The sequence below is a fragment of the Phalangium opilio genome, unplaced genomic scaffold (genome assembly GCF_054372755.1).
Source record: "Phalangium opilio isolate 3A_F unplaced genomic scaffold, DU_Popi_V2 ptg000009l_1, whole genome shotgun sequence".
NCBI lineage: Eukaryota > Metazoa > Arthropoda > Arachnida > Opiliones > Phalangiidae > Phalangium > Phalangium opilio.
In genome coordinates, this window is record NW_028324146.1 from 13,050,454 (window position 1) to 13,075,127 (window position 24,674).

Below are 24,674 nucleotides of genomic sequence, written 5' to 3' on the forward strand. Positions count from 1 at the left end.
CGATCACCGAAGTTAAGCAGCGTCGAGCGCATACAGTACTTGGGAATACTGCGTGCCGTTTGCTTTTTCACTTTTGTTTCCTCTTTTAAATTCCACCAGATATGAAAAAAGCAAACATATCTTCTTTTTTGTTATTGTTTTATAAAGATGAAAGTTAATTAAATTCAAATTATTAACTAGCACTCTCGGCAACGGCCATATCACGCTGAATACTCCGGTTCTCGTCCGATAACCGAAGATAAGCAGCGTCGAGCGCAGTCACTACTTGGGAGGGAGACCACTTAGGAACACTGCGTGCCGTTGGCTTTTTCACTTTTTTTTCCCCTTTTAAATTTTAATAGATATGAAAAAAGCAAACACGTTTTCTTTTTGTTATTGTTTTAAAATGATGAAGGTTAATTTGTCTCACTTAATTTAAATTCGAATTATTAACTAGCACTCTCGGCAACGGCCATATCACGCTGAAAACACAAGTTCACGTCCGATCACCGAAGTTAAGCAGCGTCGAGCGCATACAGTACTTGGGAATACTGCGTGCCGTTGGCTTTTTCACTTTTGTTTCCTCTTTCAAATTCCACCAGATATGAAAAAAGCAAACATATCTTCTTTTTGTTATTGTTTTATAAAGATGAAAGTTAATTAAATTCAAATTATTAACTAGCATTCTCGGCAACGGCCATATCACGCTGAATACACCGGTTCTCGTCCGATAACCGAAGTTAAGCAGCGTCGAGCGCAGTCATTACTTGGGAGGGAGACCACTTAGGAACACTGCGTGCCGTTGGCCTTTTCACTTTTTTTTCCTCTATTAAATTTTAATAGATATGTAAAAAGCAAACAGGTTTTCTTTTTGTTATTGTTTTAAAATGATGAAGGTTAATTTGTCTCACTTAATTTAAATTCGAATTATTAACTAGCACTCTCGGCAACGGCCATATCACGCTGAAAACACCGGTTCACGTCCGATCACCGAAGTTAAGCAGCGTCGAGCGCATACAGTACTTGGGAATACTGCGTGCCGTTGGCTTTTTCACATTTGTTTCCTCTTTTAAATTTTAATAGATATGAAAAAAGCAAACACGTTTTCTTTTTGTTATTGTTTTAAAATGATGAAGGTTAATTTGTCTCACTTAATTTAAATTCGAATTATTAACTAGCACTTTCGGCAACGGCCATATCACGCTGAAAACACTGGTTCATGTCCGATCACCGAAGTTAAGCAGCGTCGAGCGCATACAGTACTTGGGAATACTGCGTGCCGTTTGCTTTTTCACTTTTGTTTCCTCTTTTAAATTCCACCAGATATGAAAAAAGCAAACATATCTTCTTTTTTGTTATTGTTTTATAAAGATGAAAGTTAATTAAATTCAAATTATTAACTAGCACTCTCGGCAACGGCCATATCACGCTGAATACTCCGGTTCTCGTCCGATAACCGAAGATAAGCAGCGTCGAGCGCAGTCACTACTTGGGAGGGAGACCACTTAGGAACACTGCGTGCCGTTGGCTTTTTCACTTTTTTTTCCCCTTTTAAATTTTAATAGATATGAAAAAAGCAAACACGTTTTCTTTTTGTTATTGTTTTAAAATGATGAAGGTTAATTTGTCTCACTTAATTTAAATTCGAATTATTAACTAGCACTCTCGGCAACGGCCATATCACGCTGAAAACACAAGTTCACGTCCGATCACCGAAGTTAAGCAGCGTCGAGCGCATACAGTACTTGGGAATACTGCGTGCCGTTGGCTTTTTCACTTTTGTTTCCTCTTTCAAATTCCACCAGATATGAAAAAAGCAAACATATCTTCTTTTTGTTATTGTTTTATAAAGATGAAAGTTAATTAAATTCAAATTATTAACTAGCATTCTCGGCAACGGCCATATCACGCTGAATACACCGGTTCTCGTCCGATAACCGAAGTTAAGCAGCGTCGAGCGCAGTCATTACTTGGGAGGGAGACCACTTAGGAACACTGCGTGCCGTTGGCCTTTTCACTTTTTTTTCCTCTATTAAATTTTAATAGATATGTAAAAAGCAAACAGGTTTTCTTTTTGTTATTGTTTTAAAATGATGAAGGTTAATTTGTCTCACTTAATTTAAATTCGAATTATTAACTAGCACTCTCGGCAACGGCCATATCACGCTGAAAACACCGGTTCACGTCCGATCACCGAAGTTAAGCAGCGTCGAGCGCATACAGTACTTGGGAATACTGCGTGCCGTTGGCTTTTTCACATTTGTTTCCTCTTTTAAATTTTAATAGATATGAAAAAAGCAAACACGTTTTCTTTTTGTTATTGTTTTAAAATGATGAAGGTTAATTTGTCTCACTTAATTTAAATTCGAATTATTAACTAGCACTCTCGGCAACGACCATATCACGCTGAAAAAACCGGTTCTCGTCGGATCACCGAAGTTAAGCAGCGTCGAGCGCAGTCAGTACTTGGGAATACTGCGTGCCGTTTGCTTTTTCACTTTTGTTTCCTCTTTTAAATTCCGCCAGATATGAAATATCAAACATATCTTCTTTTTTGTTATTGTTTTATAAAGATGAAAGTTAATTAAATTTAAATTATTAACTAGCACTCTCGGCAAGGGCCATATCACGCTGAATACACCGGTTCTCGTCCGATAACCGAAGTTAAGCAGCGTCGAGCGCAGTCACTACTTGGGAGGGAGACCACTTAGGAACACTGCGTGCCGTTGGCTTTTTCACTTTTTTTTCCTCTTTTAAATTTTAATAGATATGAAAAAAGCAAACACGTTTTCTTTTTGTTATTGTTTTAAAATGATGAAGGTTAATTTGTCTCACTTAATTTAAATTCGAATTATTAACTAGCACTCTCGGCAACGGCCATATCACGCTGAAAACACCGGTTCTCGTCCGATAACCGAAGTTAAGCACGTCGAGCGCAGTCACTACTTGGGAGGGAGACCACTTAGGAACACTGCGTGCCGTTGGCTTTTTCACTTTTGTTTCCTCTTTCAAATTCCACCAGATATGAAAAAAGCAAACATATCTTCTTTTTGTTATTGTTTTATAAAGATGAAAGTTAATGAAATTCAAATTATTAACTAGCACTCTCGGCAACGGCCATATCACGCTGAATACACCGGTTCTTGTCCGATAACCGAAGTTAAGCAGCGTCGAGCGCAGTCACTACTTGGGAGGGAGACCACTTAGGAACACTGCGTGCCGTTGGCTTTTTCACTTTTTTTTCCTCTTTTAAATTTTAATAGATATGAAAAAAGCAAACACGTTTTCTTTTTGTTATTGTTTTAAAATGATGAAGGTTAATTTGTCTCACTTAATTTAAATTCGAATTATTAACTAGCACTCTCGGCAACGGCCATATCACGCTGAAAACACCGGTTCACGTCCGATAATCGAAGTTAAGCAGCGTCGAGCGCATACAGTACTTGGGAATACTGCGTGCCGTTGGCTTTTTCACTTTTGTTTCCTCTTTCAAATTCCACCAGATATGAAAAAAGCAAACATATCTTCTTTTTGTTATTGTTTTATAAAGATGAAAGTTAATGAAATTCAAATTATTAACTAGCACTCTCGGCAACGGCCATATCACGCTGAATACACCGGTTCTTGTCCGATAACCGAAGTTAAGCAGCGTCGAGCGCAGTCACTACTTGGGAGGGAGACCACTTAGGAACACTGCGTGCCGTTGGCTTTTTCACTTTTTTTTCCTCTTTTAAATTTTAATAGATATGAAAAAAGCAAACATGTTTTCTTTTTGTTATTGTTTTAAAATGATGAAGGTTAATTTGTCTCACTTAATTTAAATTCGAATTATTAACTAGCACTTTCGGCAACGGCCATATCACGCTGAAAACACTGGTTCATGTCCGATCACCGAAGTTAAGCAGCGTCGAGCGCATACAGTACTTGGGAATACTGCGTGCCGTTTGCTTTTTCACTTTTGTTTCCTCTTTTAAATTCCACCAGATATGAAAAAAGCAAACATATCTTCTTTTTTGTTATTGTTTTATAAAGATGAAAGTTAATTAAATTCAAATTATTAACTAGCACTCTCGGCAACGGCCATATCACGCTGAATACTCCGGTTCTCGTCCGATAACCGAAGATAAGCAGCGTCGAGCGCAGTCACTACTTGGGAGGGAGACCACTTAGGAACACTGCGTGCCGTTGGCTTTTTCACTTTTTTTTCCCCTTTTAAATTTTAATAGATATGAAAAAAGCAAACACGTTTTCTTTTTGTTATTGTTTTAAAATGATGAAGGTTAATTTGTCTCACTTAATTTAAATTCGAATTATTAACTAGCACTCTCGGCAACGGCCATATCACGCTGAAAACACAAGTTCACGTCCGATCACCGAAGTTAAGCAGCGTCGAGCGCATACAGTACTTGGGAATACTGCGTGCCGTTGGCTTTTTCACTTTTGTTTCCTCTTTCAAATTCCACCAGATATGAAAAAAGCAAACATATCTTCTTTTTGTTATTGTTTTATAAAGATGAAAGTTAATTAAATTCAAATTATTAACTAGCATTCTCGGCAACGGCCATATCACGCTGAATACACCGGTTCTCGTCCGATAACCGAAGTTAAGCAGCGTCGAGCGCAGTCATTACTTGGGAGGGAGACCACTTAGGAACACTGCGTGCCGTTGGCCTTTTCACTTTTTTTTCCTCTATTAAATTTTAATAGATATGTAAAAAGCAAACAGGTTTTCTTTTTGTTATTGTTTTAAAATGATGAAGGTTAATTTGTCTCACTTAATTTAAATTCGAATTATTAACTAGCACTCTCGGCAACGGCCATATCACGCTGAAAACACCGGTTCACGTCCGATCACCGAAGTTAAGCAGCGTCGAGCGCATACAGTACTTGGGAATACTGCGTGCCGTTGGCTTTTTCACATTTGTTTCCTCTTTTAAATTTTAATAGATATGAAAAAAGCAAACACGTTTTCTTTTTGTTATTGTTTTAAAATGATGAAGGTTAATTTGTCTCACTTAATTTAAATTCGAATTATTAACTAGCACTCTCGGCAACGACCATATCACGCTGAAAAAACCGGTTCTCGTCGGATCACCGAAGTTAAGCAGCGTCGAGCGCAGTCAGTACTTGGGAATACTGCGTGCCGTTTGCTTTTTCACTTTTGTTTCCTCTTTTAAATTCCGCCAGATATGAAATATCAAACATATCTTCTTTTTTGTTATTGTTTTATAAAGATGAAAGTTAATTAAATTTAAATTATTAACTAGCACTCTCGGCAAGGGCCATATCACGCTGAATACACCGGTTCTCGTCCGATAACCGAAGTTAAGCAGCGTCGAGCGCAGTCACTACTTGGGAGGGAGACCACTTAGGAACACTGCGTGCCGTTGGCTTTTTCACTTTTTTTTCCTCTTTTAAATTTTAATAGATATGAAAAAAGCAAACACGTTTTCTTTTTGTTATTGTTTTAAAATGATGAAGGTTAATTTGTCTCACTTAATTTAAATTCGAATTATTAACTAGCACTCTCGGCAACGGCCATATCACGCTGAAAACACCGGTTCTCGTCCGATAACCGAAGTTAAGCACGTCGAGCGCAGTCACTACTTGGGAGGGAGACCACTTAGGAACACTGCGTGCCGTTGGCTTTTTCACTTTTTTTTCCTCTTTTAAATTTTAATAGATATGAAAAAAGCAAACACGTTTTCTTTTTGTTATTGTTTTAAAATGATGAAGGTTAATTTGTCTCACTTAATTTAAATTCGAATTATTAACTAGCACTCTCGGCAACGGCCATATCACGCTGAAAACACCGGTTCACTTCCGATCACCGAAGTAAAGCAGCGTCGAGCGCATACAGTACTTGGGAATACTGCGTGCCGTTTGCTTTTTCACTTTTGTTTCCTCTTTTAAATTCCACCAGATATGAAAAAAGCAAACATATCTTCTCTTTGTTATTGTTTTATAAAGATGAAAGTTAATTAAATTCAAATTATTAACTAGCACTCTCGGCAACGGCCATATCACGCTGAATACACCGGTTCTCGTCCGATAACCGAAGTTAAGCAGCGTCGAGCACAGTCACAACTTGGGAGGGAGACCACTTTAGGAACACTGCGTGCCGTTGGCTTTTTCACTTTTTATTCCTCTTTTAAATTTTAATAGATATGAAAAAAGCAAACATGTTTTCTTTTTGTTATTGCTTTAAAATTATGAAGGTTAATTTGTCTCACTTAGTTTAAATTCGAATTATTACCTAGCACTCTCGGCAACGGCCATATCACGCTGAAAACACCGGTTCTCGTCCGATAACCGAAGTTAAGCAGCGTCGAGCGCAGTCACTACTTGGGAGGGAGACCACTTAGGAACACTGCGTGCCGTTGGCTTTTTCACTTCTTTTTCCTCTTTTAAATTTTAATAGATATGAAAAAAGCAAACATGTTTTCTTTTTGTTATTGTTTTAAAGTTATGAAGGTTAATTTGTCTCACTTAATTTAAATTCGAATTATTAACTAGCACTCTCGGCAACGGCCATATCACGCTGAAAACACCGGTTCACGTCCGATCACCGAAGTTAAGCAGCGTCGAGCGCATACAGTACTTGGGAATACTGCGTGCCGTTTGCTTTTTCACTTTTGTTTCCTCTTTTAAATTCCGCCAGATATGAAATATCAAACATATCTTCTTTTTTGTTATTGTTTTATAAAGATGAAAGTTAATTAAATTTAAATTATTAACTAGCACTCTCGGCAAAGGCCATAGCACGCTGAATACACCGGTTCTCGTCCGATAACCGAAGTTAAGCAGCGTCGAGCGCAGTCACTACTTGGGAGGGAGAACACTTAGGAACACTGCGTGCCGTTGGCTTTTTCACTTTTTTTTCCTCTTTTAAATTTTAATAGATATGAAAAAAGCAAACACGTTTTCTTTTTGTTATTGTTTTAAAATGATGAAGGTTAATTTGTCTCACTTAATTTAAATTCGAATTATTAACTAGCACTCTCGGCAACGGCCATATCACGCTGAAAACACCGGTTCTCGTCCGATCACCGAATATAAGCAGCGTCAAGCGCAGTCAGTACTTGGAAACTCTGCGTGCCGTTGGCTTTTTCACTTTTATTTCCTCTTTTAAATTCCACCAGATATGAAAAAAGCAAACATATCTTCTTTTTTATATTGTTTTATAAAGATGAAAGTTAATTAAATTCAAATTATTATCTAGAACTCTCGGCAACGGCTATATCACGCTGAAAACACCGGTTCTCGTCCGATCACCGAATATAAGCAGCGTCAAGCGCAGTCAGTACTTGGAAACTCTGCGTGCCGTTGGCTTTTTCACTTTTATTTCCTCTTTTAAATTCCACCAGATATGAAAAAAGCAAACATATCTTCTTTTTTATATTGTTTTATAAAGATGAAAGTTAATTAAATTCAAATTATTATCTAGAACTCTCGGCAACGGCTATATCACGCTGAATACAACGGTTCTCCTCCGATCACGTAAGTTAAGCAGCGTCGAGCGCTGTCAGTACTTGGGAGGGAGACCGCTTAGGAACACTTCGTGCCGTTGGCTTTTTCACTTTTTTTTCCTCTTTTAAATTCCAATAGATATGAAAAAAGCAAACTTATTTTCTTTTTGTTATTGTTTTAAAAAGATGAAGGTTAATTTGTCTCACTTAGTTTAAATTCGAATTATTACCTAGCACTCTCGGCTACGGCCATATCACGCTGAAAACACCGGTTCTCGTCCGATCACCGAAGTTAAGCAGCGTCTTGCGCAGTCAGTACTTGGAAACTCTGCGTGCCGTTGGCTTTTTCACTTTTGTTTCCTCTTTTAAATTCCACCAGATATGAAAAAAGCAAACATATCTTCTTTTTGTTATTGTTTTATAAAGATGAAGATTAATTAAATTCAAATTATTAAATAGCACTCTCGGCAACGGCCATATCACGCTGAAAACACCGGTTCACGTCCGATCACCGAAGTTAAGCAGCTTCGAGCGCAGTCAGTACTTGGGAGGGAGACCACTTAGGAACACTGAGTGCCGTTGGCTTTTTCACTTTTTTTTCCTCTTTTAAATTAAAATAGATATGAAAAAAGCAAACATATTTTCTTTTTGTTATTGTTTTAAAAAGATGAAGGTTAATTTGTCTCACTTAATTTAAATTCGAACTATTATCTAGCACTCTCGGCAACGGCCATATCACGCTGAAAACACCGGTTCTCGTCCGATCACCGAAGTTATGCAGCGTCGAGCGCAGTCATTTCTTGGAAACTCTGCGTGCCGTTGGCTTTTTCACTTTTGTTTCCTCTTTTAAATTGCACCAGATATGAAAAAAGCAAACTTATTTTCTTTTTGTTATTGTTTTAAAAAGATGAAGGTTAATTTGTCTCACTTAAGTTAAAATTCGAATTATTATCTAGCACTCTCGGCAACGGCCATATCACGCTGAAAACACCGGTTCTCGTCCGATCACCGAATATAAGCAGCGTCAAGCGCAGTCAGTACTTGGAAACTCTGCGTGCCGTTGGCTTTTTCACTTTTATTTCCTCTTTTAAATTCCACCAGATATGAAAAAAGCAAACATATCTTCTTTTTTATATTGTTTTATAAAGATGAAAGTTAATTAAATTCAAATTATTATCTAGAACTGTCGGCAACGGCTATATCACGCTGAATACACCGGTTCTCGTCCGATCACCTAAGTTAAGCAGCGTCGAGCGCAGTCAGTACTTGGGAGAAAGACCGCTTAGGAACACTTCGTGCCGTTGGCTTTTTCACTTTTTTTCCTCTTTTAAATTCCAATAGATATGAAAAAAGCAAACTTATTTTCTTTTTGTTATTGTTTTAAAAAGATGAAGGTTAATTTGTCTCACTTAGTTTAAATTCGAATTATTATCTAGCACTCTCGGCTACGGCCATATCACGCTGAAAACACCGGTTCTCGTCCGATCACCGAAGTTAAGCAGCGTCTAGCGCAGTCAGTACTTGGAAACTCTGCGTGCCGTTGGCTTTTTCACTTTTGTTTCCTCTTTTAAATTCCGCCAGATATGAAAAAAGCAAACATATCTTCTTTTTGTTATTGTTTTATAAAGATGAAGATTAATTAAATTCAAATTATTAAATAGCACTCTCGGCAACGGCCATATCACGCTGAAAACACCGGTTCACGTCCGATCACCGAAGTTAAGCAGCTTCGAGCGCAGTCAGTACTTGGGAGGGAGACCACTTAGGAACACTGAGTGCCGTTGGCTTTTTCACTTTTTTTTCCTCTTTTAAATTAAAATAGATATATAAAAAGCAAACATATTTTCTTTTTGTTATTGTTTTAGAAAGATGAAGGTTAATTTGTCTCACTTAATTGAAATTCGAATTATTATCTAGCACTCTCGGCAACGGCCATATCACGCTGAAAACGCCGGTTCTCGTCCGATCACCGAAGTTAAGCAGCGTCGAGCGCAGTCAGTACTTGGAAACTCTGCGTGCCGTTTGCTTTTTCACTTTTGTTTCCTCTTTTAAATTCCACCAGATATGAAAAAAGCAAACATATTTTATTTTTGTTATTGTTTTAAAAAGATGAAGGTTAATTTGTCTCACTTAATTTAAATTCGAATTATTATCTAGCACTCTCGGCAACGGCCATATCACGCTGAAAACACCGGTTCTCGTCCGATCACCGAATATAAGCAGCGTCAAGCGCAGTCAGTTCTTGGAAACTCTGCGTGCCGTTGGCTTTTTCACTTTTATTTCCCCTTTTAAATTCCACCAGATATGAAGAAAGCAAACATATCTTCTTTTTTATATTGTTTTTTAAAGATGAAAGTTAATTAAATTCAAATTATTATCTAGAACTGTCGGCAACGGCTATATCACGCTGAATACACCGGTTCTCGTCCGATCACCTAAGTTAAGCAGCGTCGAGCGCAGTCAGTACTTGGGAGAAAGACCGCTTAGGAACACTTCGTGCCGTTGGCTTTTTCACTTTTTTGCCTCTTTTAAATTCCAATAGATATGAAAAAAGCAAACTTATTTTCTTTTTGTTATTGTTTTAAAAAGATGAAGGTTAATTTGTCTCACTTAGTTTAAATTCGAATTATTATCTAGCACTCTCGGCTACGGCCATATCACGCTGAAAACACCGGTTCTCGTCCGATCACCGAAGTTAAGCAGCGTCTAGCGCAGTCAGTACTTGGAAACTCTGCGTGCCGTTGGCTTTTTCACTTTTCTTTCCTCTTTTAAATTCCGCCAGATATGAAAAAAGCAAACATATCTTCTTTTTGTTATTGTTTTATAAAGATGAAGATTAATTAAATTCAAATTATTAAATAGCACTCTCGGCAACGGCCATATCACGCTGAAAACACCGGTTCACGTCCGATCACCGATGTTAAGCAGCTTCGAGCGCAATCAGTACTTGGGAGGGAGACCACTTAGGAACACTGAGTGCCGTTGGCTTTTTCACTTTTTTTTCCTCTTTTAAATTAAAATAGATATGAAAAAAGCAAACATATTTTCTTTTTGTTATTGTTTTAAAAAGATGAAGGTTAATTTGTCTCACTTAATTTAAATTCGAATTATTATCTAGCACTCTCGGCAACGGCCATATCACGCTGAAAACGCCGGTTCTCGTCCGATCACCGAAGTTAAGCAGCGTCGAGCGCAGTCAGTACTTGGAAGCTCTGCGTGCCGTTGGCTTTTTCACTTATATTTCCTCTTTTAAATTCCACCAGATATGAAAAAAGCAAACTTATTTTCTTTTTGTTATTGTTTTAAAAAGATGAAGATTAATTAAATTCAAATTATTAAATAGCACTCTCGGCAACGGCCATATCACGCTGAAAACACCGGTTCACGTCCGATCACCGAAGTTGAGCAGCGTCGAGCGCAGTCAGTACTTGGGAGGGAGACCACTTAGGAACACTGCGTGCCGTTGGCTTTTTCACTTTTTTTTCCTCTTTTAAATTAAAATAGATATGAAAAAAGCAAACATATTTTCTTTTTGTTATTGTTTTAAAAAGGTGAAGGTTAATTTGTCTCACTTAATTTAAATTCGAATTATTATCTAGCACTCTCGGCAACGGCCATATCACGCTGAAAACGCCGGTTCTCGTCCGATCACCGAAGTTAAGCAGCGTCGAGCGCAGTCAGTACTTGGAAACTCTGCGTGCCGTTTGCTTTTTCACTTTTGTTTCCTCTTTTAAATTCCACCAGATATGAAAAAATAAAACATATTTTCTTTTTGTTATTGTTTTAAAAAGATGAAGGTTAATTTGTCTCACTTAATTTAAATTCGAATTATTATCTAGCACTCTCGGCAACGGCCATATCACGCTGAAAACACCGGTTCTCGTCCGATCACCGAATATAAGCAGCGTCAAGCGCAGTCAGTTCTTGGAAACTCTGCGTGCCGTTGGCTTTTTCACTTTTATTTCCCCTTTTAAATTCCACCAGATATGAAGAAAGCAAACATATCTTCTTTTTTATATTGTTTTTTAAAGATGAAAGTTAATTAAATTCAAATTATTATCTAGAACTGTCGGCAACGGCTATATCACGCTGAATACACCGGTTCTCGTCCGATCACCTAAGTTAAGCAGCGTCGAGCGCAGTCAGTACTTGGGAGGGAGACCGCTTAGGAACACTTCGTGCCGTTGGCTTTTTCACTTTTTTCCTCTTTTAAATTCCAATAGATATGAAAAAAGCAAACTTATTTTCTTTTTGTTATTGTTTTAAAAAGATGAAGGTTAATTTGTCTCACTTAATTTAAATTCGAATTATTATCTAGCACTCTTGGCAACGGCCATATCACGCTGAAAACACCGGTTCTCGTCCGATCACCGAAGTTAAGCAGCGTCGAGCGCAGTCATTACTTGGAAACTCTGCGTGCCGTTGGCTTTTTCACTTTTGTTTCCTCTTTCAAATTCCACCAGATATGAAAAAGGCAAACATATCTTCATTTGGTTATTGTTTTATAAAGATGAAGATTAATAAAATTCAATTTATTAAATAGCACTCTCGGCAACGGGCATATCACGCTGAAAACACCGGTTCACGTCCGATCACCGAAGTTAAGCAGCGTCGAGCGCTGTCAGTACTTGGGAGGGAGGCCACTTAGGAACACTGCGTGCCGTTGGCTTTTTCACTTTTTTTTCCTCTTTTAAATTAAAATAGATATGAAAAAAGCAAACATATTTTCTTTTTGTTATTGTTTTAAAAAATGAAGGTTAATTTGTCTCACTTAATTTAAATTCGAATTATTATCTAGCACTCTCGGCAACGGCCATATCACGCTGAAAACGCCGGTTCTCGTCCGATCACCGAAGTTAAGCAGCGTCGAGCGCAGTCAGTACTTGGAAACTCTGCGTGCCGTTTGCTTTTTCACTTTTGTTTCCTCTTTTAAATTCCACCAGATATGAAAAAAGCAAACATATCTTCTTTTTTATATTGTTTTTTAAAGATGAAAGTTAATTAAAATCAAATTATTATCTAGAACTGTCGGCAACGGCTATATCACGCTGAATACACCGGTTCTCGTCCGATCACCTAAGTTAAGCAGCGTCGAGCGCAGTCAGTACTTGGGAGGGAGACCGCTTAGGAACACTTCGTGCCGTTGGCTTTTTCACTTTTTTTTCCTCTTTTAAATTCCAATAGATATGAAAAAAGCAAACTTATTTTCTTTTTGTTATTGTTTTAAAAAGATGAAGGTTAATTTGTCTCACTTAGTTTATATTCGAATTATTATCTAGCACTCTCGGCTACGGCCATATCACGCTGAAAACACCGGTTCTCGTCCGATCACCGAAGTTAAGCAGCGTCGAGCGCAGTCAGTACTTGGAAACTTTGCGTGCCATTGGCTTTTTCACTTTTGTTTCCTCTTTTAAATTCCACCAGATATGAAAAAAGCAAACTTATTTTCTTTTTGTTATTGTTTTAAAAAGATGAAGGTTAATTTGTCTCACTTAATTTAAATTCGAATTATTATCTAGCACTCTCGGCAACGGCCATATCACGCTGAAAACACCGGTTCTCGTCCGATCACCGAATATAAGCAGCGTCAAGCGCAGTCAGTACTTGGAAACTCTGCGTGCCGTTGGCTTTTTTACTTTTATTTCCTCTTTTAAATTCCACCAGATATGAAAAAAGCAAACATATCTTCTTTTTGTTATTGTTTTATAAAGATGAAGGTTAATTAAATTCAAATTATTAAATAGCACTCTCGGCAACGGCCATATCACGCTGAAAACACCGGTTCACGTCCGATCACCGAAGTTAAGCAGCGTCGAGCGCAGTCAGTTCTTGGTAGGGAGACCACTTAGGAACACTGCGTGCCGTTGGCTTTTTCACTTTTTTTTCCTCTTTTAAATTCCAATAGATATGAAAAAAGCAAACATATTTTCTTTTTGTTATTGTTTTAAAAAGATGAAGGTTAATTTGTCTCACTTAATTTAAATTCGAATTATTATCTAGCACTCTCGGCAACGGCCATATCACGCTGAAAACACTGGTTCTCGTCCGATCACCGAAGTTAAGCAGCGTCGAACGCAGTCAGTACTTGGAAACTCTGCGTGCCGTTGGCTTTTTCACTTTTGTTTCCTCTTTTAAATTCCACCAGATATGAAAAAAGCAAACATATCTTCTTTTTGTTATTGTTTTTTAAAGATGAAGGTTAATTAAATTCAAATTATTAAATAGCACTCTCGGCAACGGCCATATCACGCTGAAAACACCGGTTCACGTCCGATCACCGAAGTTAAGCAGCGTCGAGCACAGTCAGTTCTTGGGAGGGAGACCACTTAGGAACACTGCGTGCCGTTGGCTTTTTCACTATTTTTCCTCTTTTAAATTCCAATAGATATGAAAAAAGCAAACATATTTTCTTTTTGTTATTGTTTTAAAAAGATGAAGGTTAATTTGTCTCACTTAATTTAAATTCGAATTATTAACTAGCACTCTCGGCTACGGCCATATCACGCTGAAAACACCGGTTCTCGTCCGATAACCGAAGTTAAGCAGCGTCGAACGCAGTCAGTACTTGGAAACTCTGCGTGCCGTTGGCTTTTTCACTTTTGTTTCCTCTTTTAAATTCCACCAGATATGAAAAAAGCAAACATATCTTCTTTTTGTTATTGTTTTTTAAAGATGAAGGTTAATTAAATTCAAATTATTAAATAGCACTCTCGGCAACGGCCATATCACGCTGAAAACACCGATTCACGTCCGATCACTGAAGTTAAGCAGCGTCGAGCGCAGTCAGTTCTTGGGAGGGAGACCACTTAGGAACACTGCGTGCCGTTGGCTTTTTCACTTTTTTTCCTCTTTTAAATTCCAATAGATATGAAAAAAGCAAACATATTTTCTTTTTGTTATTGATTTAAAAAGATGATGGTTAATTTGTCTCACTTAATTTAAATTCGAATTATTAACTAGCACTCTCGGCAACGGCCATATCACGCTGAATACACCGGTTCTCGTCCGATAACCGAAGTTAAGCAGCGTCGAAAGCAGTCAGTACTTGGGAGGGAGACCACTTAGGAACACTGCGTGCCGTTGGCTTTTTCACTTTTTTTCCTCTTTTAAATTTTAATAGATATGAAACAAGTTGGGAAAACCAAAATATTACCTCTCCGAGTCAAGAGGTCTACTACTACAAACTTATTTACCTAGATTTGGAATTATTTCACTTTTTTGAAGTAAAAATTTACGAAATATTGAAGCAGTATTCCAAACGTAGCGAATGTACAGTAAAGCAGACGACATTTCACATCGAATAAGGATAAATCCTGGTTACATGGAAATCAGTTAATGGGGAAAAGATCAGGAAATGAATTCTACGCTTCAGTTGTTTACCCTATATTCTGATAGCTACATTCACAACTGGCTTGCAGTGTAAACACTATCGTCTCGTCTCACCTCAACAATATTCTTAGTTTGCCAACATGAATGTTAACGTTAAATAACACCAAAGCTAAATTGTAGCTAGACGCACCATAAAGAGAATAATAAGTCTGTAGCTACTACCAGTTTACCATAAGCCCTTTTACTAATCTAATTGCCACCATGATCTTTTCTTCTATTATAAAATCTTAACCTGATTAATTAATAGTGTATTTAACTTTTACTCTGAACCGTTAATGTCTCTTCATTTCAGACACGAAAATCAAAGCCAAAAGTTTACTTCACCTCAGGCCTCAATTATTTACTCTTTGTTTCACTAAGACTATTGCGAATAACGCTTGTTATACCCGCCGGAGTCTAGGTCTTAGTTTTCTTCATGAAAACACTAAACCAAGGATTATTCTATATACAGATGTAGTATAGCTTAAGTAATATATTAACAGCCATTTCAAATAACAATATTAAAAAAAATCTTTGGAATATCAAAATGAAACAGAGTTTTAAAGCCACAAAAGTACTAAATGCATCATAATTACGAAAAATACTTCCACATATTCACTTTATATTATGGAAAAAGGGAATATTAAGGTTCTGTATGATTTCTTAACACATCAACACAAGGCTAACTGCTAACGCGACGCACTAGTGTAACAATGGACGGACACACACAGACAAAAACATAAGCTGCTTTTTAACTCTTTCCGTATTAATTTTGAGTTGAGAAACAAGATTATCTTAAATATTAAAATAAATATAATTAGTATTAAGTATTTTCTTCGTCAGTTGTTTGCCTTATTGAGCGTTACATCGTTTTGATAAAGAACAATTAAACATTCTTCAGAGACCTGACTAATATTGGCGTTTGAAATGAAGCATACGCCGGTTGCTTCGCCTTGCTCAAATAGGTAGTATATAAGGGTGTCGAACTACACTTCAAAGCAAGAACAACCGCAATTGCGAAAACCTTTGGTGGACAACCCACTCTAGGGAGGCTAGACGTTTCTCGTAACCCTAGCTGATCGCCGCGAATGTCTTAAACTAAACGATGACGATGGAGTTCGAAGCCAATGAGACAGATTGGTGTCTATGTGGAATAGACGGAAGACCAGTAGATGGTGGTGTTTAGAAGCCAGTATGCACAGACTGGTGTCCAAGTGGGATGGACAAAGACCAGAAGATGGTGGTGATTAGAAGCCAGTATGTACAGACTGGTGTCCAAGTGGAATGGACGAAGACCAGAAAATGGTGGTGATTAGAAGCCAGTATATACAGACTGGTGTCCATGTGGGATGAACGAAGACAAAAAGATGGTGGTGATTAGAAGCCAGTAAGTACAGACTGGTGTCCGTGTGGGATGGACAAAGACCAGGAGATGGTGGTGTGAGAACTCAAGTAGAGGAGCCATTTCCGTGACTGTGAAAGCAGTTCGGAAATGGCGAACACGTTTGCTCCGATTTGGAAACTGCGAACGCGGTCACGTGGGTGTAACAACAGACACACACACACAGACAGACACACACACACACACGAGCGTTACAGAACCTCTCCGTGACATACGTCACTCGGAGAGGTAAAAAGCAAACATGTTTTTTTTGTTATTGTTTTAAAATGATGAAGGTTAATTTGTCTCACTTAATTTAAATTCGAATTATTAACTAGCACTCTCGGCAACGGCCATATCACGCTGAACACACCGGTTCTCGTCCGATAACCGAAGTTAAGCAGCGTCGAGCGCATACAGAACTTGGGAATACTGCGTGCCGTTGGCTTTTTCACTTTTGTTTCCTCTTTCAAATTCCACCAAATATGAAAAAAGCAAACATATCTTCTTTTTGTTATTGTTTTATAAAGATGAAAGTTAATTAAATTAAAATTATTAACTAGCACTCTCGGTAATGGCCATATCACGCTGAATACACCGGTTCTCGTCCGATAGCCGAAGTTAAGCAGCGTCGAGCGCAGTCACTACTTGGGAGGGAGACCACTAAGGAACACTGCGTGCCGTTGGCTTTTTCACTTTTTTTTCCTCTTTTAAATTTTAATAGATATGAAAAAAGCAAACATGTTTTCATTTTGTTATTGTTTTAAAATGATGAAGGTTAATTTGTCTCACTTATTTTAAATTCGAATTATTAACTAGCACTCTCGGCAACGACCATATCACGCTGAATACACCGGTTCTCGTCCGTTCACCGAAGTTAAGCAGCGTCGAGCGCAGTCAGTACTTGGGAGGGAGACCACTTAGGAACACTGCGTGCCGTTGGCTTTTTCACTTTTTTTTCCTCTTTTAAATTTTAATAGATATGAAAAAAGCAAACATGTTTTTTTTGCTATTGTTTTAAAAAGATGAGGGTTAATTTGTCTCACTTAATTTAAATTCGAATTATTAACTAGCACTCTCGGCAACGGCCATATCACGCTGAAAACACCGGTTCACGTCCGATCAACGAAGTTAAGCAGCGTCGAGCGCATACAGTACTTGGGTATACTGCGTGCCGTTGGCTTTTTCACTTTTGTTTCCTCTTTTAAATTGCAAAAGATATGAAAAAAGCAAACGTATCTTCTTTTTGTTATTGTTTTAAAAAGATGAAGGTTAATTAAATTCAAATTATTAACTAGCACTCTCGGCAACGGCCATATCACGCTGATTACACCGGTTCTCGTCCGATAACCGAAGTTAAGCAGCGTCGAGCGCAGTCAATACTTGGGAGGGCGACCACTTAGGAACACTGCGTGTCGTTAGCTTTTTCACTTTTTTTTTCCTCTTTTAAATTCCAATAGATATGAAAAAAGCAAACATATTTTCTTTTTGTTATTGTTTTAAAAAGATGAAGGTTAATATGTCTCACTTAATTTAAATTCGAATTATTATCTAGCACTCTCGGCAACGGCCATATCACGCTGAATACACCGGTTCTCGTCCGATAACCGAATTTAAGCAGCGTCGAGCGCATACAGTACTTGGGAATACTGCGTGCCGTTGGCTTTTTCACTTTTGTTTCCTCTTTCAAATTCCTCCAAATATGAAAAAAACAAACATATCTTCTTTTTGTTATTGTTTTATAAAAATGAAAGTTAATTAAATTAAAATTATTAACTAGCACTCTCGGCAACGGCCATATCACGCTGAATACAAAGGTTCTCGTCCGATAATCGAAGTTAAGCAGCGTCGAGCGCAGTCACTACTTGGGAGGGAGACCACTTAGGAACACTGCGCGCCGTTGGCTTTTTTCACTTTTTTTTCCTCTTTTAAATTTTAATAGATATGAAAAAAGCAAACATGTTTTCATTTTGTTATTGTTTTAAAATGATGAAGGTTAATTTGTCTCACTTAATTTAAATTCGAATTATTACCTAGCACTCTCGGCAACGGCCATATCACGCTGAATACACCGGTTCTCGTCCGATAACCGAATTTAGGCAGCGTCGAGCGCATACAGTACTTGGGAATACTGCGTGCCGTTGGCTTTTTCACTTTTGTTTCCTCTTTCAAATTCCTCCAAATATGAAAAAAGCAAACATATCTTCTTTTTGTTATTGTTTTATAAAGATGAAAGTTAATTAAATTAAAATTATTAACTAGCACTCTCGGCAACGGCCATATCACGCTGAATACAAAGGTTCTCGTCCGATAATCGAAGTTAAGCAGCGTCGAGCGCAGTCACTACTTAGGAGGGAGACCACTTAGGAACACTGCGTGCCGTTGGCTTTTTCACTTTTTTTCCTCTTTTAAATTTTAATAGATATGAAAAAAGCAAACATGTTTTCATTTTGTTATTGTTTTAAAATGATGAAGGTAAATTTGTCTCACTTAATTTAAATTCGAATTATTAACTAGCACTCTCGGCAACGACCATATCACGCTGAATACACTGGTTCTTGTCCGATCACCGAAATTAAGCAGCGTCGAGCGCAGTCAGTACTTGGGAGGGAGACCACTTAGGAACACTGTGTGCCGTTGGCTTTTTCAATTTTTTGTTCCTCTTTTAAATTCCATCAGATATGAAAAAAGCAATCATATCTTCTTTTTGTTATTGTTTTATAAAGATGAAGGTTAATTAAATTCAAATTATTAAATAGCACTCTCGGCAACGGCCATATCGCGCTGAAAACACCGGTTCTCGTCCGATCACCGAAGTTAAGCAGCGTCGAGCGCAGTCAGTACTTGGGAGGGAGACCACTTAGGAACACTGCGTGCCGTTGGCTTTTTCACTTTTTTTTCCTCTTTTAAATTTTAATAGATATGAAACAAGTTGGGAAAACCAAAATATTACCTCTCCGAGTCAAGAGGTCTACTACTACAAACTTATTTACCTAGATATGGAATTATTTCACTTTTTTGAAGTAAAAATTTACGAAATATTGAAGCAGTATTCCAAACGTAGCGAATGTACAGTAAAGCAGACGACATTTCACATCGAATAAGGATAAATCTTGGTTACATGGAAATCAGTTAATGGGGAAAAGAACCGGAAATGAAGTCTACGCTTCAGTTGTTTACCCTATATTCTGATAGCTACATTCACAACTGGTTTGCAGTGTAAACACTATCGTCTCGTCTCACCTCAACAATATTCTTAGTCTGCCAACATGAATGTTAACGTTAAATAACACCAAAACTAAATTGTAGCTAGACGCACTAATAGTCAATGCGCACCATAAAGAGAATAATAAGTCTGTAGCTACTACCAGTTTACCATAAGCCCTTTTACTAATCTAATTGCCACCATGATCTTTTCTTCTATTATAAAATCTTAACCTGATTATTTAATAGTGTATTTAACTTTTACTCTGAACCGTTAATGTCTCTTCATTTCAGACACGAAAATCAAAGCCAAAAGTTTACTTCACCTCAGGCCTCAATTATTTACTCTTTGTTTCACTAAGACTATTGCGAATAACGCTTGTTATACCCGCCGGAGTCTAGGTCTTAGTTTTCTTCATGAAATCACTAAACCAAGGATTATTCTATATACAGATGTAGTATAGCTTAAGTAATATATTAACAGCCATTTCAAATAACAATATTAAAAAAAATCTTTGGAATATCAAAATGAAACAGAGTTTTAAAGCCACAAAAGTACTAAATGCATCATAATTACGAAAAATACTTCCACATATTCACTTTATATTATGGAAAAAGGGAATATTAAGGTTCTGTATGATTTCTTAACACATCAACACAAGGCTAACTGCTAACGCGACGCACTAGTGTAACAATGGACGGACACACACAGACAAAAACATAAGCTGCTTTTTAACTCTTTCCGTATTAATTTTGAGTTGAGAAACAAGATTATCTTAAATATTAAAATAAATATAATTAGTATTAAATATTTTCTTCGTCAGTTGTTTGCCTTATTGAGCGTTACATCGTTTTGATAAAGAACAATTAAACATTCTTCAGAGACCTGACTAATATTGGCGTTTGAAATGAGGCATACGCCGGTTGCTTCGCCTTGCTCAAATAGGTAGTATATAAGGGTGTCGAACTACACTTCAAAGCAAGAACAACCGCAATTGCGAAAACCTTTGGTGGACAACCCACTCTAGGGAGGCTAGACGTTTCTCGTAACCCTAGCTGATCGCCGCGAATGTCTTAAACCAAACGATGACGATGGAGTTCGAAGGCAATGAGACAGATTGGTGTCTATGTGGAATAGACGGAAGACCAGTAGATGGTGGTGTTTAGAAGCCAGTATGCACAGACTGGTGTCCAAGTGGGATGGACAAAGACCAGAAGATGGTGGTGATTAGAAGCCAGTATGTACAGACTGGTGTCCAAGTGGAATGGACGAAGACCAGAAAATGGTGGTGATTAGAAGCCAGTATATACAGACTGGTGTCCATGTGGGATGAACGAAGACAAAAAGATGGTGGTGATTAGAAGCCAGTAAGTACAGACTGGTGTCCCTGTGGGATGGACAAAGAAAAGAAGATGGTGGTGTGAGAACTCAAGTAGAGGAGCCATTTCCGTGACTGTGAAAGCAGTTCGGAAATGGCGAACACGTTTGCTCCGATTTGGAAACTGCGAACGCGGTCACGTGGGTGTAACAACAGACACACACACACACAGACAGACACACAGACACACACGATCGTTACAGAACCTCTCCGTGACATACGTCACTCGGAGAGGTAAAAAGCAAACATGTTTTTTTTGTTATTGTTTTAAAATGATGAAGGTTAATTTGTCTCACTTAATTTAAATTCGAATTATTAACTAGCACTCTCGGCAACGGCCATATCACGCTGAATACACCGGTTCTCGTCCGATAACCGAAGTTAAGCAGCGTCGAGCGCATACAGTACTTGGGAATACTGCGTGCCGTTGGCTTTTTCACTTTTGTTTCCTCTTTCAAATTCCACCAAATATGAAAAAAGCAAACATATCTTCTTTTTGTTATTGTTTTATAAAGATGAAAGTTAATTAAATTAAAATTATTAACTAGCACTCTCGGCAACGGCCATATCACGCTGAATACACCGGTTCTCGTCCGATAGCCGAAGTTAAGCAGCGTCGAGCGCAGTCACTACCTGGGAGGGAGACCACTAAGGAACACTGCGTGCCGTTGGCTTTTTCACTTTTTTTCCTCTTTTAAATTTTAATAGATATGAAAAAAGCAAACATGTTTTCATTTTGTTATTGTTTTAAAATGATGAAGGTTAATTTGTCTCACTTAATTTAAATTCGAATTATTAACTAGCACTCTCGGCAACGACCATATCACGCTGAATACACCGGTTCTCGTCCGTTCACCGAAGTTAAGCAGCGTCGAGCGCAGTCAGTACTTGGGAGGGAGACCACTTAGGAACACTGCGTGCCGTTGGCTTTTTCACTTTTTTTCCCTCTTTTAAATTTTAATAGATATAAAAAAAGCAAACATGTTTTTTTTGTTATTGTTTTAAAAAGATGAAGATTAATTTGTCTCACTTAATTTAAATTCGAATTATTAACTAGCACTCTCGGCAACGGCCATATCACGCTGAAAACACCGGTTCACGTCCGATCAACGAAGTTAAGCAGCGTCGAGCGCATACAGTACTTGGATATACTGCGTGCCGTTGGCTTTTTCACTTTTGTTTCCTCTTTTAAATTGCAAAAGATATGAAAAAAGCAAACGTATCTTCTATTTGTTATTGTTTTATAAAGATGAAGGTTAATTAAATTCAAATTATTAACTAGCACTCTCGGCAACGGCCATATCACACTGAATACACCGGTTCTCGTCCGATAACCGAAGTTAAGCAGCGTCGAGCGCAGTCAGTACTTGGGAGGGCGACCACTTAGGAACACTGCGTGCCGTTAGCTTTTTCACTTTTTTTTCCTCTTTTAAATTCCAATAGATTTGAAAAAAGCAAACTTATTTTCTTTTTGTTATTGTTTTAAAAAGATGATGGTTAATTTGTCTCACTTAATTTAAATTCGAATTATTATCTTGCACTCTCGGCAACGGCCATATCACGCTGAAAACACCGGTTCTCGTCCGACCACCGAAGTTAAGCAGAGTGGAGCGCAGTCAGTACTTCGAAACTCTGCGTGCCGTTGGCTTTTTCACTTTCGTTTCCTCTTTTAAATTCCATCAGATATGAAAAAAGCAATCCAATCTTCTTTTTGTTATTGTTTTATAAAGATGAAGGTTAATTTAATTCAAATTATTAAATAGCACTCTCGGCAACGGCCATATTGCGCTGAAAACACCGGTTCTCGTCCGATCACCGAAGTTAAGCAGCGTCGAGCGCAGTCAGTACTTGGGAGGGAGACCACTTAGGAACACTGCGTGCCGTTGGCTTTTTCGTTTTTTTTTCCTCTTTTAAATTTTATTAGATATGAAAAAAGCAAACAGTTTTTTTTTTGTTATTGTTTTAAAAAGATGAAGGTCAAATTGTCTCACTTAATTTAAATTCGAATTATTATCTAGCACTCTAGGCAACGCCCATATCACGCTGAAAACAACGGTTCTCGTCCGATCACCGAAGTTAAGCAGCGTCGAGCGCATACAGTACTTGGGAATACTGCGTGCCGTTGGCTTTTTCACTTTTGTTTCCTCTTTTAAATTCCACCAGATATGAAAAAAGCAAACGTATCTTCTTTTTGTTATTGTTTTATAAAGATGAAGGTTAATTAAATTCAAATTATTAGCTAGCACTCTCGGCAACGGCCATATCACGATGCATACACCGGTTCTCGTCCGATAACCGAAGTTAAGCAGCGTAGAGCGCAGTCAGCACTTGGGAGGGCGACCACTTAGGAACACTGCGTGCCGTTAGCTTTTTCACATTTTTTTTCCTCTTTTAAATTCCAATAGATTTGAAAAAAGCAAACTTATTTTCTTTTTGTTATTGTTTTAAAAAGATGATGGTTAATTTGTCTCACTTAATTTAAATTCGAATTATTATCTTGCACTCTCGGCAACGGCCATATCACGCTGAAAACACCGGTTCTCGTCCGACCACCGAAGTTAAGCAGAGTGGAGCGCAGTCAGTACTTCGAAACTCTGCGTGCCGTTGGCTTTTTCACTTTCGTTTCCTCTTTTAAATTCCATCAGATATGAAAAAAGCAATCATATCTTCTTTTTGTTATTGTTTTATAAAGATGAAGGTTAATTAAATTCAAATTATTAAATAGCACTCTCGGCAACGGCCATATTGCGCTGAAAACACCGGTTCTCGTCCGATCACCGAAGTTAAGCAGCGTCGAGCGCAGTCAGTACTTGGGAGGGAGACCACTTAGGAACACTGCGTGCCGTTGGCTTTTTCGTTTTTTTTTCCTCTTTTAAATTTTATTAGATATGAAAAAAGCAAACAGGTTTTTTTTTTGTTATTGTTTTAAAAAGATGAAGGTCAAATTGTCTCACTTAATTTAAATTCGAATTATTATCTAGCACTCTAGGCAACGCCCATATCACGCTGAAAACAACGGTTCTCGTCCGATCACCGAAGTTAAGCAGCGTCGAGCGCATACAGTACTTGGGAATACTGCGTGCCGTTGGCTTTTTCACTTTTGTTTCCTCTTTTAAATTCCACCAGATATGAAAAAAGCAAACGTATCTTCTTTTTGTTATTGTTTTATAAAGATGAAGGTTAATTAAATTCAAATTATTAACTAGCACTCTCGGCAACGGCCATATCACGATGAATACACCGGTTCTCGTCCGATAACCGAAGTTAAGCAGCGTCGAGCGCAGTCAGCACTTGGGAGGGCGACCACTTAGGAACACTGCGTGCCGTTAGCTTTTTCACATTTTTTTTCCTCTTTTAAATTCCAATAGATTTGAAAAAAGCAAATTTATTTTCTTTTTGTTATTGTTTTAAAAAGATGATGGTTAATTTGTCTCACTTAATTTAAATTCGAATTATTATCTTGCACTCTCGGCAACGGCCATATCACGCTGAAAACACCGGTTCTCGTCCTACCACCGAAGTTAAGCAGCGTCGAGCGCAGTCAGTACTTCGAAACTCTGCGTGCCGTTGGCTTTTTCACTTTCGTTTCCTCTTTTAAATTCCATCAGATATGAAAAAAGCAATCATATCTTCTTTTTGTTATTGTTTTATAAAGATGAAGGTTAATTAAATTCAAATTATTAAATAGCACTCTCGGCAACGGCCATATCGCGCTGAAAACACCGGTTCTCGTCCGATCACCGAAGATAAGCAGCGTAGAGCGCAGTCAGCACTTGGGAGGGCGACCACTTAGGAACACTGCGTGCCGTTAGCTTTTTCACATTTTTTTTCCTCTTTTAAATTCCAATAGATTTGAAAAAAGCAAACTTATTTTCTTTTTGTTATTGTTTTAAA

General features: G+C 37.9%; 3 non-coding genes and 54 pseudogenes across 3 annotated transcripts; all 57 read left to right on the forward strand.

Moving 5' to 3' along the window:
• Positions 1–187: 187 nt before the first annotated feature.
• LOC149715264 (5S ribosomal RNA) lies at positions 188–306 on the forward strand (annotated as a pseudogene).
• A 362-nt stretch (positions 307–668) lies between these two features.
• Positions 669–787, forward strand: LOC149715265 (5S ribosomal RNA; annotated as a pseudogene).
• Positions 788–924: 137 nt separating this feature from the next.
• LOC149715266 (5S ribosomal RNA) lies at positions 925–1,027 on the forward strand (annotated as a pseudogene).
• Positions 1,028–1,390: 363 nt separating this feature from the next.
• On the forward strand, positions 1,391–1,509 carry LOC149715267 (5S ribosomal RNA; annotated as a pseudogene).
• Positions 1,510–1,871: 362 nt separating this feature from the next.
• Positions 1,872–1,990, forward strand: LOC149715268 (5S ribosomal RNA; annotated as a pseudogene).
• A 137-nt stretch (positions 1,991–2,127) lies between these two features.
• Positions 2,128–2,230, forward strand: LOC149715269 (5S ribosomal RNA; annotated as a pseudogene).
• Positions 2,231–2,592: 362 nt separating this feature from the next.
• LOC149715270 (5S ribosomal RNA) lies at positions 2,593–2,711 on the forward strand (annotated as a pseudogene).
• A 137-nt stretch (positions 2,712–2,848) lies between these two features.
• Positions 2,849–2,966, forward strand: LOC149715271 (5S ribosomal RNA; annotated as a pseudogene).
• Positions 2,967–3,088: 122 nt separating this feature from the next.
• LOC149715272 (5S ribosomal RNA) lies at positions 3,089–3,207 on the forward strand (annotated as a pseudogene).
• A 362-nt stretch (positions 3,208–3,569) lies between these two features.
• On the forward strand, positions 3,570–3,688 carry LOC149715273 (5S ribosomal RNA; annotated as a pseudogene).
• A 363-nt stretch (positions 3,689–4,051) lies between these two features.
• LOC149715274 (5S ribosomal RNA) lies at positions 4,052–4,170 on the forward strand (annotated as a pseudogene).
• A 362-nt stretch (positions 4,171–4,532) lies between these two features.
• On the forward strand, positions 4,533–4,651 carry LOC149715275 (5S ribosomal RNA; annotated as a pseudogene).
• A 137-nt stretch (positions 4,652–4,788) lies between these two features.
• LOC149715276 (5S ribosomal RNA) lies at positions 4,789–4,891 on the forward strand (annotated as a pseudogene).
• A 362-nt stretch (positions 4,892–5,253) lies between these two features.
• Positions 5,254–5,372, forward strand: LOC149715277 (5S ribosomal RNA; annotated as a pseudogene).
• A 137-nt stretch (positions 5,373–5,509) lies between these two features.
• On the forward strand, positions 5,510–5,627 carry LOC149715278 (5S ribosomal RNA; annotated as a pseudogene).
• A 362-nt stretch (positions 5,628–5,989) lies between these two features.
• LOC149715279 (5S ribosomal RNA) lies at positions 5,990–6,109 on the forward strand (annotated as a pseudogene).
• Positions 6,110–6,246: 137 nt separating this feature from the next.
• LOC149715280 (5S ribosomal RNA) lies at positions 6,247–6,365 on the forward strand (annotated as a pseudogene).
• Positions 6,366–6,502: 137 nt separating this feature from the next.
• LOC149715281 (5S ribosomal RNA) lies at positions 6,503–6,605 on the forward strand (annotated as a pseudogene).
• Positions 6,606–6,727: 122 nt separating this feature from the next.
• LOC149715282 (5S ribosomal RNA) lies at positions 6,728–6,846 on the forward strand (annotated as a pseudogene).
• Positions 6,847–7,433: 587 nt separating this feature from the next.
• LOC149715283 (5S ribosomal RNA) lies at positions 7,434–7,552 on the forward strand (annotated as a pseudogene).
• A 362-nt stretch (positions 7,553–7,914) lies between these two features.
• LOC149715284 (5S ribosomal RNA) lies at positions 7,915–8,033 on the forward strand (annotated as a pseudogene).
• A 603-nt stretch (positions 8,034–8,636) lies between these two features.
• On the forward strand, positions 8,637–8,755 carry LOC149715285 (5S ribosomal RNA; annotated as a pseudogene).
• A 361-nt stretch (positions 8,756–9,116) lies between these two features.
• LOC149715286 (5S ribosomal RNA) lies at positions 9,117–9,235 on the forward strand (annotated as a pseudogene).
• A 137-nt stretch (positions 9,236–9,372) lies between these two features.
• LOC149715287 (5S ribosomal RNA) lies at positions 9,373–9,475 on the forward strand (annotated as a pseudogene).
• A 362-nt stretch (positions 9,476–9,837) lies between these two features.
• On the forward strand, positions 9,838–9,956 carry LOC149715288 (5S ribosomal RNA; annotated as a pseudogene).
• Positions 9,957–10,317: 361 nt separating this feature from the next.
• On the forward strand, positions 10,318–10,436 carry LOC149715289 (5S ribosomal RNA; annotated as a pseudogene).
• A 137-nt stretch (positions 10,437–10,573) lies between these two features.
• On the forward strand, positions 10,574–10,676 carry LOC149715290 (5S ribosomal RNA; annotated as a pseudogene).
• Positions 10,677–10,798: 122 nt separating this feature from the next.
• LOC149715291 (5S ribosomal RNA) lies at positions 10,799–10,917 on the forward strand (annotated as a pseudogene).
• A 137-nt stretch (positions 10,918–11,054) lies between these two features.
• LOC149715292 (5S ribosomal RNA) lies at positions 11,055–11,157 on the forward strand (annotated as a pseudogene).
• A 362-nt stretch (positions 11,158–11,519) lies between these two features.
• LOC149715293 (5S ribosomal RNA) lies at positions 11,520–11,638 on the forward strand (annotated as a pseudogene).
• A 135-nt stretch (positions 11,639–11,773) lies between these two features.
• On the forward strand, positions 11,774–11,876 carry LOC149715294 (5S ribosomal RNA; annotated as a pseudogene).
• Positions 11,877–11,998: 122 nt separating this feature from the next.
• On the forward strand, positions 11,999–12,117 carry LOC149715295 (5S ribosomal RNA; annotated as a pseudogene).
• A 136-nt stretch (positions 12,118–12,253) lies between these two features.
• On the forward strand, positions 12,254–12,356 carry LOC149715296 (5S ribosomal RNA; annotated as a pseudogene).
• Positions 12,357–12,478: 122 nt separating this feature from the next.
• On the forward strand, positions 12,479–12,597 carry LOC149715297 (5S ribosomal RNA; annotated as a pseudogene).
• A 602-nt stretch (positions 12,598–13,199) lies between these two features.
• On the forward strand, positions 13,200–13,318 carry LOC149715298 (5S ribosomal RNA; annotated as a pseudogene).
• A 137-nt stretch (positions 13,319–13,455) lies between these two features.
• Positions 13,456–13,558, forward strand: LOC149715299 (5S ribosomal RNA; annotated as a pseudogene).
• Positions 13,559–13,680: 122 nt separating this feature from the next.
• On the forward strand, positions 13,681–13,799 carry LOC149715300 (5S ribosomal RNA; annotated as a pseudogene).
• A 361-nt stretch (positions 13,800–14,160) lies between these two features.
• LOC149715301 (5S ribosomal RNA) lies at positions 14,161–14,279 on the forward strand (annotated as a pseudogene).
• Positions 14,280–14,415: 136 nt separating this feature from the next.
• LOC149715302 (5S ribosomal RNA) lies at positions 14,416–14,534 on the forward strand (annotated as a pseudogene).
• Positions 14,535–16,767: 2,233 nt separating this feature from the next.
• Positions 16,768–16,886, forward strand: LOC149715303 (5S ribosomal RNA; annotated as a pseudogene).
• A 137-nt stretch (positions 16,887–17,023) lies between these two features.
• Positions 17,024–17,142, forward strand: LOC149715304 (5S ribosomal RNA; annotated as a pseudogene).
• A 360-nt stretch (positions 17,143–17,502) lies between these two features.
• Positions 17,503–17,621, forward strand: LOC149715305 (5S ribosomal RNA; annotated as a pseudogene).
• Positions 17,622–17,984: 363 nt separating this feature from the next.
• On the forward strand, positions 17,985–18,103 carry LOC149715306 (5S ribosomal RNA; annotated as a pseudogene).
• Positions 18,104–18,466: 363 nt separating this feature from the next.
• LOC149715307 (5S ribosomal RNA) lies at positions 18,467–18,585 on the forward strand (annotated as a pseudogene).
• A 136-nt stretch (positions 18,586–18,721) lies between these two features.
• LOC149715308 (5S ribosomal RNA) lies at positions 18,722–18,840 on the forward strand (annotated as a pseudogene).
• A 123-nt stretch (positions 18,841–18,963) lies between these two features.
• Positions 18,964–19,082, forward strand: LOC149715309 (5S ribosomal RNA). The gene has a single exon (XR_016372370.1). It is a non-coding gene; the product is annotated as a 5S ribosomal RNA (ribosomal RNA).
• Positions 19,083–21,110: 2,028 nt separating this feature from the next.
• Positions 21,111–21,213, forward strand: LOC149715310 (5S ribosomal RNA; annotated as a pseudogene).
• Positions 21,214–21,335: 122 nt separating this feature from the next.
• Positions 21,336–21,454, forward strand: LOC149715311 (5S ribosomal RNA; annotated as a pseudogene).
• A 136-nt stretch (positions 21,455–21,590) lies between these two features.
• On the forward strand, positions 21,591–21,709 carry LOC149715312 (5S ribosomal RNA; annotated as a pseudogene).
• A 360-nt stretch (positions 21,710–22,069) lies between these two features.
• LOC149715313 (5S ribosomal RNA) lies at positions 22,070–22,188 on the forward strand (annotated as a pseudogene).
• Positions 22,189–22,325: 137 nt separating this feature from the next.
• LOC149715314 (5S ribosomal RNA) lies at positions 22,326–22,428 on the forward strand (annotated as a pseudogene).
• A 122-nt stretch (positions 22,429–22,550) lies between these two features.
• On the forward strand, positions 22,551–22,669 carry LOC149715315 (5S ribosomal RNA). Its single transcript, XR_016373627.1, has one exon. It is a non-coding gene; the product is annotated as a 5S ribosomal RNA (ribosomal RNA).
• Positions 22,670–23,030: 361 nt separating this feature from the next.
• LOC149715316 (5S ribosomal RNA) lies at positions 23,031–23,149 on the forward strand (annotated as a pseudogene).
• A 138-nt stretch (positions 23,150–23,287) lies between these two features.
• On the forward strand, positions 23,288–23,390 carry LOC149715317 (5S ribosomal RNA; annotated as a pseudogene).
• A 122-nt stretch (positions 23,391–23,512) lies between these two features.
• Positions 23,513–23,631, forward strand: LOC149715318 (5S ribosomal RNA). The gene has a single exon (XR_016373628.1). It is a non-coding gene; the product is annotated as a 5S ribosomal RNA (ribosomal RNA).
• Positions 23,632–23,993: 362 nt separating this feature from the next.
• LOC149715319 (5S ribosomal RNA) lies at positions 23,994–24,112 on the forward strand (annotated as a pseudogene).
• Positions 24,113–24,475: 363 nt separating this feature from the next.
• Positions 24,476–24,594, forward strand: LOC149715320 (5S ribosomal RNA; annotated as a pseudogene).
• The last annotated feature ends 80 nt before the right edge of the window (positions 24,595–24,674 follow it).